The 12,754-nt window shown below is 42.5% G+C and overlaps 1 long non-coding RNA gene across 1 annotated transcript; it reads right to left on the minus strand.

Annotated features, from left to right (window-relative positions):
* Positions 1-911: 911 nt before the first annotated feature.
* On the minus strand, positions 912-6,981 carry LOC137288623 (uncharacterized). Its single transcript, XR_010957181.1, has 2 exons — positions 6,750-6,981; positions 912-1,931 (listed from the first exon to the last, which is right to left on the minus strand). It is a non-coding gene; the product is annotated as an uncharacterized lncRNA (long non-coding RNA).
* Between the last annotated feature and the right edge of the window lie 5,773 nt (positions 6,982-12,754).

The raw sequence follows: 12,754 nt of genomic DNA on the forward strand, positions 1-12,754 counted from the left end.
TTTGATGAAAAACAGAAGTGTCCGGATTAACGGGGCCTGACTGTATCTGGAATATTGCTGAGCGCGACGTAAAACTAAACTCACTCTGGCGTTGCAGTGGTGACGTTTAATGCCAGGAAATCACCTAATTCCACAACCAGTTCGTGGCAAACGAGGTCGTGGCAACTGCACGCTATAACCTGTAGTGTCGCTGACACGGTGGCGCCAATATGGCATGACCAACATCCCGCCTTTTGTCCGCCGAGATATTTGATGATGGGGGACGGAACCGCTATTGGGTTGATCCTGACTGTTGAAAGAGTTCGTAACAAAAGCCAGTGTTCATTGTCAATGTAAAGGTGCATGTCAACATGGACTGTACACAAATCTGGTATTTAGGGACATTCTTTAGGTCAGGTGTCTTGTCGAACACTAAAACAGAGTGAGTGAGTTTAGTTTTACGCTGCACGTAGCAACATTCTAGCTAAATCGCGGTTGATGGTAAGTCCGTAGGTGGCATTGCAGAGAGAGAGAGAGACAGACAGACAGACAGACAGACAGACAGACAGACAGACAGACAGAGAGAGACAGACAGGCAGACAGAGAGAGAGAGAGAGAGATTAACAATTCCAGTTGTTGATCTGGGCCCACCTTATCTGCCTTTCTCTGGAGCTGAAGAAAACTGCCGCAGTTTTCATCAGCCACCTGTAAACAGACTTTCAGTAGCGTGTTTCATACCTTGCAACGAAAGTTGTTTTTCTTGCACTTTGTTGTCTTTTCTGCTTTTACGCAGATACGCAGACATGAATATTAAATCATAGCTCACAGTCACAACCTGGCTGACCATTGGATTCTGGTTGCCATAGAAACGTAGGTATGTCTCATGGAACAGCAAAGAGATGCTTCATGCTGTAATGTATTAACACATGATACAATGTAAAAAATTTATTTCACATGTTGTATAATAAATAAACTCTTAATAAATAAATAACATTTAGAGAAATAAATAAACGAACAAATATACACGAAGGAAACAGTAACCAAGACGGTCGAATCCAGGGCCAAAATAAATTTATAGATAATAAGTCAGGAACTGTTCGGACTGCCAGCATCTCCAGGATTAACATCACCTACGACGTCTTTCCCCACATCATGGGCACCGTGACCCCATCCACTTCATCACACGTACTGCGAGTGATGCTCTATATTTGTACGTAGACTGAACATCATACACACGGTACGTGATACTACACATTGCACCTTACACACCTTACGGTCATTGCTGACCGTGTTCCTCAACAACAATCCTCCCCCAACTTCTGATATCCCTCGACAAACACTTAGAATCATTTCACAACCGAGAAAAATTAATGAGTGCTTTTTTGTGAGATTAGGCGATGAAAAGCTGAATCAAGAAATGCGTTCACAGTAGGCTTCACATCATTCAACTACTTTCAAAACATCACTTGTTAATTTAAACATTTAATTCAAGTTTTTAATTAGGCATCTCGGTCGGTCTCGAGCATGTTGTTTGTCCGTAGAAGTTGCGTTTTGATGACAGTTTTTTGGGGAAAGTCAAAGCAAAACACTATATCACAACGCACACAAGCCATCAGGTTCCCCATGGTACGGGGCTGTTTCACATCCGGGAAGAGTTATCGTTCTTTGCACTTGGTTCCGTCTTGGCTTCTAAACGGGGTTTACGATCCTGACTAGAATCACCATATACTCTCTCGTTTAAGTTCCACCCATATTTCCATTTTACAGTGATTCTGAAACGCCTGATCAGTGCAGCATCGATGGTATAGCTCCGGCCTGTCATAGTGGGAGCTGCAGTAGTAGCACTTAGTGTCGGTTATACGGTCGCTGCAGCCTACATCCTTCTCGAAAGGCTTTGACGTCACGTAACTCAAGACTGATAGATATAACAATATGGGTATTAGCTTGGTCATCTGAAAACAAACAAAGCAAAGTCATTATATATAAGGATACAACTACGATACCTTCTGTCTGTTTCGACAAAACTAATTGCACTATTTAAGTGAGTGAGTCTAGTTTTACGCGACTTTTAGGAACAATTCCCGTAATATCACAGCGAGGCCACCGGAAATGGGTGTCATCTGTTATACCCATGGTGGATTCGAACCCGGGTCTTCTTCGTGACGAGAGTTCGCTTTAATCACTGGGCTACGCCACCGTCCTGCATGATTGGAAGCGGTGACACGTGATAAGTCTATGGTTACTAACTCTAACTGTCCAAACCAAGGGTTGCTATCATAAGCGCGATCTGTTGTGTTACACAGCCCGGTTAGACATCACCTTCATCTTTGTATCGGTAAGCACCTTATCGCCAAACCAGTTTTTAACAGAGGAATAATGAAGAGTTGAATAGAAAACAATTAAGATGCTGCAATAATCAACCACCATCTTCATCTTGTTATTGATAACCTAGTAGCTGAATTATTCGCTCGTCGCGACCAAGTCCCAGGTTCATCTCTCCATATAGGTACAATGTGTACCCATTCAGCTGTGATATTGCTTCATGCGGCTGAAAGCGGCTGAAACATTACTGACTCACTTATCTAACTATGATGGGTTATATGATGGGTTATGATGGGTGATCTCAACATGGACAAAGATTCTGAAACATATTCTGCCTCGAAAAAGTCAATTTGACGGAAAAGCAAAACTATATCTTTTATAAGGGCTGAACTAAAATGCTTGTACTGTTTATTTTCACATTCAAAACGTGTCATGTGGAGCTGGAGCCCAATGACTCAGTTGCCTGGGAGTTCAAGATATGGCTCGAATGGTTTTACAAGCAGCCTGGAATTGATTATACATCAGATTCCCCCGAGTTTACAGTAAAATACTCGTGTTACAAACTGACGGATATAACGGACCGTTAGTCACGTGCTTTGTATCTAATCCGTATACATATGTTGTTCCCCGCAGCGATATTGCTGGAATATAGTTAAAAGCGGCGTAAAACTACACTCACTCGTGGATAGTGATGTATTTGAGTCAAGTATCATTCTTTATTTTAGGACTGCCTTTTCAGTCTAGCAACGTTTTGATAGCATTTATAAATTGTTAGTCAAATCCAGCTTTCAAGTTTATTGCTGGAAAACCAACAATGAAAAACAAGTATTATTGTCCATAAAGGCTGTGTCAATATATACTACCTTCTGCCTGAAGAGTTAGCAGATAAATATTGAGCCCTACCACATCAGCAAACCTAGTGCTCACTCACTTCGTCTCCAAGAGGACTTTCCAATTAGTTTTTTCCTCGCGGCTTGGATCATTTTCGGATTTATTTCAGCATCGGGTTTTCGAGTTTCGTTGTTCAAATAATTAAAGTGCAAATATCTTGGAAGACTTAACAACTGTTCACCCTCTCGATCAGTATAAACAACATGTGAACAACAATGTTGTGACTACTCGTAAGAGAGAATTAAAGCAATCGTAACTAAGACACACGTAAGGCACTAGTAGCGCTAAGGTGATGGTAGCCACCATACTCACACTTCAGACAGACTCGGAACGCTTAAGTGATCGTAACCACCATATCTGAAGACAGATTTAATGCAGTCGAGACTCTAACGTGATCGTATCTTCCATGCCTTCAGACAGGCTTGTTACAGTAGTGACACAAAGGTTTTCGTAATTGCCATACCTTAAGACGGACCTACGGCAGTCATAGGGCATCGTCACCACAATAGCTTAAGACAGACTTAAGCCAGTAGTAGCGCTAAGGTGATCGTAATCATCATAACTTCAGACGTAGCTCTAATATGAATGTAATTACCATACCTTAAGACGGCTTAATTCGGTCATACCGCTGAGGTCATCGTAACTACAATGTTTTAAAACAGGCTTAAGCCAGTCGCGGCGCTGAGGTGATCGTAACTGCAGTGCCGTAAGACAGACCCAAGACAGTCATAGGGCTACGGTGATCTTAACTACAATATTCGAAGACGGACATAAGATTGTCGTACAGTTTAGGTTATTGTAACTACCATATTTTATATAATTAAGACTGACGTAAGACAGTCGTAGAGCTACAACACCTTACGGCAGACTTAAACCAGCCGTTTTGACAACAGTACGGTGGAAATCGTTCCCCTATTTCCTGTGAGCAATATCGTTTGTCTGCAGGACAGGAATATGAATACATACACAGTACGTTATTGATCCTCATCGGCAACCTTTCAGTCTTAATCGAGGCCATAAGTATTGTATTACACCCTTCACACAGGATACGTATTACAGAAATACTCAGAATACACTATCTTCCAAGATGACCATAAATGTAATAGTATACAGACAAATGTTAAACGTTTAAAAACAATTGTATTAGGTAGAGACGCTGGGAAGTTTGCTTGTTAAAGATTTAGCAAAAGCTGAATATATTCACAAAGCGTTAGTAAAGTTACGACATGTCGTAACATGTTTACCGTAGACTTTGTGGATGGGAATCCTGGAGATCCGGACCCCAGGAAGGATCTTGAACAGATTTTCTCTTTGAAAGACATCTAGACAGGCCCAATGTTTGATCTAAATACTGTCCAGTAGTGGAACAGAATTGTGACTGTTCATTTACAGGTATAAATGACAACAGCGTATAGAGCAAATGCATGTGGCATGTTTAATGAGAAAACGCAACATTTGTTCTCCTGTGGGTAGGGGTAGAAAAACATTACACATAAGTGAGTCCGAATTACTTGTGAGAGCCCGATATTTCGTTGTGGACGGAAACTGGAGACCAAAAATGTAGAAATGCAAATGTCCCTTTAGTTACTTGAGAATCAAACATAATAGTATCATGGTAAATGATTTTCTCTGGTGTCCCCCATCATGACATAGCTGGAATATCGCTGAGAGCTAAAAGTGAGTCATACACACTTTTAAAGGCAAACACTTAAAGGAAAGCGTGACACTAACCTAATGGGAACAAGGAAATAGCCTTTGTGCATGTGACTCATTTTAAATATATATTTATTCTTGACACTTCTTGAAGGAAATTACTGTCATTTGCGTGACTCTTACATTTGAATCCCAAATAGTTTTGCGCTTTACGCACGTCATCGATAGACGAATACAAGATACGCTGTTCATTTTAATCTCGGATTAACGGATTTCGACATGTTGGTATATTCATTGTATTTTTGTGGAAGGCATTAGCTGAACTAAGGACGGACATGCATGCGAGTTACCATTTACCATGGCCTCGTTGTAGACTAATGTCAAATGTAGACGTTACTGATATCTGTCAAACAAATTAACACAGCAAGTACTGGTAGTTAGCTATACTCCTGGCCAGGGCGACTATTGTTAGCTGCAGCGGGACGCGTCAGTAGGGAGATTCCCATCAAATCCATTCAGACGCTGAAAGCGTTCGATACACGTGTAATTTGACATTGTTTGAGGGGAAGGGACAGATAGTAACGGGAGATATGGAGAGAGAAAGAGAGAGAGAAAGAGGGAGAGACAGCGAGGGGGAAATACAGGGAGTGTGAGGGAAGAGTGGCGAGGGAGAGAACAGAATGAGCGGGAGAAACGAGAGAGAGAAGGAGAGAGAAGAGGGAAGGAGAAGAAAGGGAGGGAGACTAAAGTGATTGAGAGAGAACGGAGGAAGGGAGAGATATGTATTTATGTATGCATGGATGGATGTATATATGTGTGTATGTGTGTGAGAGAGCGAGAGTGTGCGTGTATATAGTTAAAGAGATGGGGGGGGGGAGAGTGGGGGCAGGGGCATAAGGAGAGAGAGTGTTTCAAAGGTAAGTGGGGGTTTACGGGGCAATCGAGGTCACTAGAAACCAATTACTGCCGCGTCATCAACGCCATTTACATAAAACCTCTTCTACTACAATTACACATGACGTCGCTAGAACGAGGTCACCAGTGATGATTTCACTTTATAATGAGCCAAACGTTAAAAATCTCGTTTAAAAACTCGTCCAACACCAGTCAGTGATAAACATTCACCATACGTAACATTCTCCACTAGCGGAAACACGGGTCTTATCTCTCCCTTTCCCTATCATTATTTTATAATGGAGACCAATTATTGTCAAGTACCACTATTACGTTCCACTGATGGAGCATTTCCTTAATTGAAGTTGTTTTTGTATGTTAAATACAGGCTTAAATGCTAAGGTAGGCTCCAAGTCAGACGGGTTTCCTTTGAACCTGTAATCAAACCGGAATGTTGAGACAAAGTTTGTATGTTTGACAGTTGAAAGCCTCTGTTGGGACTATTCCAGCTGCAAAGATTAATCTGAACATGACAACCCACTGATTGACATCATGAGCATCTATTGATGCATTTGTGAGACGATGACCAACGTCAACCACCCGAACACGTTAATCACTTCTTACGACAAGCAACGGTTGCTGGAAATCAATTCTAACCTGAGAAAAAGGTTTACTTGTTACTTGTTTAGCGTATATAAAATCATTTTCCTTTACATCTCTCCCATGCAGCTATATTTTACACCGACAATAAAATTAAAATCAACTTCAAAATACGAATGAAATTAGCATCAAAATGTCAACTAAGAGACGTATTCGCGACGATGAGGTATCTCTGACCCAGGGTCTTCATGCAACAACCCACAGTCATATGGTCATACAGCACTGCTTACCTGGAAACGTAAATCAACATTCACAAATACCCTGAACAGAAATAATTATCCATTCTTGTTCATTCATCTGTTTACCCAGTTTCCCTGTACAACATCTTCACACATAAAAGAGAGCCTTACCTTATTCCTGGCTATAAGCCACACTGTGTCGGGACAAGCTATTGAAATGTACCGAGGACGAATGAGCCTGCACACGCGGTCTCCCGCTTTAATAGCTGCAAGGACGTGACTGCAGGCCGATTGTTTGCTGTGTCAGAGATCGGCAATCGAGGTGCAGCCCTATTTCGTCATTCACTTCCTGGATTACGATAAGGACGAAGCTTTGGTAATTGAGAAAATATACAATTACGGACATACATGATCTTGGTCCGGAGATCTTCCCAGATCCTGAAAAAAATATATAGTGAACACAATATAAACCAGGCTGCTTCATGGAGCACTTGTCATTTATGTTAATTAGGGAGCGCTGGGACTCGCCTTAAGAAGAATATACAATGTCATGTATTTGTTTCCCGACCCAAAACCCCGCCCATCGGACCCTTCACCATTGTATTTAACGTTCTTCCAGGATCCATTCAGACATGTATCATTCGTTCAAACATCAAATATAGATTCCGTTTATTACGACAAAAATATTTTGACAGTTTATTCTTTTCTCATTTAACACGGGTGTGATACATTTCAGTTTGTTGTCTTTTTTCATGACAACTCTCTCACTTACACATATGCACACGCACACACGGTCATTCGCACACCCAAGCAATCGAGTTTCCTTTGAAAAAATTTGAATGCAATAAATACTTGTCTATTTCTTCATTACCATTTTCCTTATCTTCTTCCGTCCTGAAAACAAACCAAACCGTCATGGTAGTTTTGTGCGGAAAGTCGGAAAACAGACTGCACTGTCAAGACTGTGTCCAACTTAATTTACCACTTTCAGTGTTTCAAGTGAGTGTCTCAAAAACAATTTTGAATCAAACATTCGTGAAGTTGAACATTAAGTGTGTACTAGGAGCACTTCAATGTGACATATGTCTGACGCTGGTAACGTAATAGGTCACGTGGGTGAGAGTGCGAATGACTTTTTTTATTAGTCTGAAACTAGTTTTTCGAGAATTCGCGATTTGGATCGGAAACAGTCTCATCCAATTTTAACTACGCTTAAATGAGATTAAAACTGAACAGAATCTGACGCGACGCCCCACACGCCCACAGCGTTCTCGACCTTTCTTGTGATGTCTGTGTTTACTGTAGGGCCGAGTCGCATTTACCGGCAGTTTTCGTTTATTGTGACACGTCAAGGTTTCTTCTGCGTTGTGGTCAAAATATGTGACGAGGGAAAGTCCAGACAATGATTAGAGCCTTGTGATTGGCCGCATATGTCCCTTCGTATGTCTACGGTATATGGAAAGAGGGGGAAAAGGGGAGGCTTGTTTCTACCCAAAACAGTAGGAGCTGCATATGGTTGTAGAAGTAGTAGTGCTAGCTGTAGAAGTAGTGGCAGCAGAAGCACGAACAGGTAGCTATATCGTACAACGATCTGCCATCTTGCCACCATATGTCACCATCCTGTCACCACGTCACAGTCTTGTCACCATGGCTCATATTGTCACCCTCAGGTTTTCTTGTCACCCTCAGATTACCAGCATGTCACCATCCAGTCACCATGTCAGCATCCCGCCACCATGTCACCGTCTTGTCACCTTCATGCCACCATCTTGCCACCACTCTGTCACTATTTTGCCATCATATTGTCAGCATCATGTCAGCATTTTGTCATCATCTCCTCTCTATGTCATCTAGTCAAAATCTTGTCTCCCTCAGGTCACCATCGTCTCAAACTTATGTCATATCATACCACCATCATACCACCACCCGGTCACCACATCACCATGTTGTCACCATTTTATCATCCTCATCTCACCATGTCACCCTCATGTCATCATCTGGTTGCCATCCTAACACCCTCATGGCACCATCATGCCACCATTTTGTCATCATGTCATCATCTTGTCACATGAGACCAGCTTCTTCTTAGCATTTCCTCATCTCTTCATTTTGTCACCATTTTGCCACCGTCATGACAGCATCATGTCACAATCCTGTCACCATGTCGTCATTTAGCAATCATGATGCCAGCATCTCGTCTGTCATCATTTCCTCTTTTTGTTATCATCATACCATCATCTTGTCACCATGTTATCACATTCATACCACCATCATGTCACCACCCTGTCATCATTTTGTCATCAGGTCATCATCTTGTCATCATCATGGCAGCATCATGACATCATCTCTTTACTTCATCATCTTGTCAATATCATGGCATCATCCTATTTTATTGCAATCCATCGCTGACGTGGTGGGATGTGTCATAACCCTTGTCACGTACGAATTTCGACAAGCATATATATATATAGCAACTGTGGAAGTAACCTCTCAACAGCTGATCGCATTACAAGGACACATAAACATCCTCACAGTGACATCAAACTCTGGGTCATTCTGCTGACAACACGCGGAGGTATAAGCACAACCTGATATTTCAGCAGATTTTTAGAAACTGACGCTCACAGCTCTCTAAATGGGACACTGGAACATTATTTATATCCCTACATCCCATCACTCGTGGCGAAGGACGCGTTCATTGTGGTGGAGCGGATTTTATTTCCTGTCTTACCCGATCGGGATAGAGCTGTCTTAGTCTGTGAATTTGACACCACGATGTGAAAATGAAGTGAAGTTACAAGAACAATCAAACAAACAATATTTGTGTTTCAAATATATTGTCTGAAAAGGCTGAGTGAGGGCTAAGACAGTCAAATATATCTCCGTACTGTGCACTACGTCCAACCTACAGTTGGGTTGTTTTGGAATGATAGTGTGTGTACTTATATCGCGCAGGGGGTGGGGTGCCTTATGGTTAAAGCGTTCGCTCGTCACGCCGAAGATCCGGGTTCGATTCCCCACATGGGTACAATGTGTGAAGCCCACTTCTTGTGTCCCCGCTATGATTTTGCGGTATTATTACATGAGCGTCGTAAAACCAAGATCACTCACTCACTCACTCATATCGTGCCCAACGACCTCTAACTTCCACGTTTTAAAACATGGCTTTTGCGCAAAGCACTAATCAAGTGATCCTGTGAGGCCCTGGAAGATTAAAAGCCATATGACCATATCATCCTACCCGGTACCCATCCACTGCCAAACTCCATTCACGAGGTGAATGCTTATAGTGCTAACATCCAAAGCAGGCATATCATTACCCCGGATAACCCAAACTGCCTGTTAGAAGGTTACAGACTTATCCCACTGGGTACCCGCAGTTTCTGCTGGGTGAACAGAGGCAATTTTGAACAAACTCACTTGTCTAACGTGAGACCACTTGTGCCACATGTGCTTTGTTGTTCAGCATGACTGAAGTCCTTAAGTCTCTCTAGACTTCAGCTTCCAAATAGGGTCACTCATGCAAAGGCTGTCCTGAGCGCCTGTTTTCTGTTGCTAGCACTACACGCAAGTGTGTTTGGTATTGTCGGATCCTGTCACGCTGCTCAGTCGTAACTCTAGTCTACAAATCAAGTATAAACAGAAAATGAACTACAAAATGTCCCCATGTCAGGCGGTTACTACGAATAGGGCGATTTCTTGCGACTGGTTGACGAACACATTTCACAGATACCATATCGGTTCATCGTGTTTGCTCACTGAGATATCAAGCTGCGATTTATCGTGGATATCGAAGACAAATGTTTTGATATGACTAAAAACAGTAAAATGATAAATGTATGATACTGAAGGGGGGTTATATCATTCATATAAACGTAATACTGACATGCATATGTCGCCAGTTTCCGGCCATATCACACCTATTGACATGCCGACCTGTTGCAACGACATAAATAGATAATCTTGTGCACAGATCAGACATAAAGTGTTTGGTCCTCGAGGGCCACCCGGCGAAGCACACTGGCGAGCGACTGACAGCAGTGCGAATACCCCATGGGACTCGGTACCATTCTTCAGCATCATTTTATCATGTACACATCATAATTATTTTAGGCTCAAAACCATTTAATAGCCTCTCATGATATAATTACTCCGAGTGGAACAGATATTAGTTTATCCCCGAAAGCCTTGTGGTTAAGCATTCCCTTATCACACCAAACACCAAGTTCGATTCCTTGTGGGAAAAAAAATTCTAACGTCCCCTGTGTAAATATTGCGAAAAGTGGCGTCAGGCCTTATTACTCACTTCCCGAAACATCGAGCGCCAGACAGTGTAAGAATATATCCTATCTGTTTTCGTCTTTTGGTATGACTGGAATCGAACCCATAACCGTCTGCTATCTGGGCAGACGCTCAATCCAGTAGACCACGGACGCTATCGATGAAATACGTACAACGATTTCGAAAATATGTACAAAGACTGAATGTTGTTTTTGTTTCAGTTGTTGTCTCGAAGCCTCTACCTACATTTTTTAGGAGGTATTAGAATCGAGGGATTGCAGGCACCGCAATTTGGAACGATAGCATTCGTTTGGAACGAAGTGATTCGAACATTTCTTCAAGGCAGAAGACTTAAGTTCGATTCCTTACTCTATTAGAATGTATGAAGTACATTTATAGTGTCTCGTGTATTGATAATGCTAGCTTAATTGGAAAAAGCGTCGAGACAGTCACTGGAAGAATGATCGTATGTTACATAATGTAGGTCGGACGTCGGACGTCGGACGTCTTGGGTACACTTTTTGAATGGATATCACGGGGGTTTCAAGAAATTTACTGCGTCACGAGGATTGCAATCAGGAGGGTGGGGTTGGGTCGGGTCGGGGAGAGTATTGCGTTACAAGGTACAGCCATGGGTTGGGTGACACGAAGCTTGCAATCTGTCGAGTTGGAGGACACGAGGGTTGGTGACCTTGCATCTTTGCTAGCAATCTATTTAGCACTGAGGTTCAAGTGCCTGGAGCACTCCATGTGACCTGAGTGACAACAATCCCGCCTATGTTCACGTTCCAGCACGTAGCAGGAGCATGCTGTTGAATCACACCGGTGAAACTTGGAAACTTGCTAACTTGCTAACCACATCTGCCTTACTCTTTCGCAGAATATATGCACGTTTTGTTGATTGTAGATCTCATGGTTGGTTGACCTGACTTTCCAGTTCCTTTGGTTACTTGACAAGTTCCCTACGTGGTTGTGCACCTGGTAAGGATTTCGTAATCGGAAATGTTTGCACAATGTCTAAAGACAACTTCCCCGTCCCTCCTTAGAGCAAACTACACGCTCCTTTATCGACCAGGTCAACTACTAAAATGTGAGCCTTAAGTGTCTCTGATGATATATTGCTATTTTGTATTGGGTGGTGAAGGTGTGGTTGGGGGTGTGGAGTGTGAACGATTTGCAATCTTTAAACACCAACACATTTCCTGTAACATACATTGGTAAGAAAGTGTGTCGACTGGGTTGGGGGTGGGTTCTGGGGGATAGCGTGGGATGAGGGTACAATGGGATTTTAAGTTAGGCTCGGGCTTGGGAGAGAGTCTGGAGGATTCATAAATCTCGATGTGACGACATTTAAATATTTAGACCCCTCCACCGCCCGTTACGCACCCTCATGTTCGTGCTTAGTCACTCACACCCTTTACCACGTTCACAGACACATTCACACACATACACACACACACACTTGACCACCCACCTACACCAGCGCGCACACACTGAAACACACAAACACATTCTCGCCCTCTTTTTGTCAGTCACTAGAAGTTGAAGTCGGTTCGCTGACTTCTTCGATACACGCCACCGCGTCCCAACTGCTTAGATCGATGTTGGATCCGAATCATTCATTCTAGCCAGTTTATTGTGCTTTATGTGACAACACGTTATAGGATTTCGGGTTATCTTCAGCAACCCATGCTTGTTCTGCTGGTCAGGTTCGCTGACTTGGTTGACACATGTCATCGTATCCCAACTCAGATATTTTTGCTGTTGATCACTGGATTGTCTGATCCAGACACACGAGATGACCGAGGGAGTAAATTTATGCTAATTCCTCAGTCTCTCAAAACGTTGTATGATGGATATCAAGACAGCAAACCCTGACTGAAATGCATATTGTA

Source organism: Haliotis asinina, chromosome 1 (genome assembly GCF_037392515.1).
Source record: "Haliotis asinina isolate JCU_RB_2024 chromosome 1, JCU_Hal_asi_v2, whole genome shotgun sequence".
NCBI lineage: Eukaryota > Metazoa > Mollusca > Gastropoda > Lepetellida > Haliotidae > Haliotis > Haliotis asinina.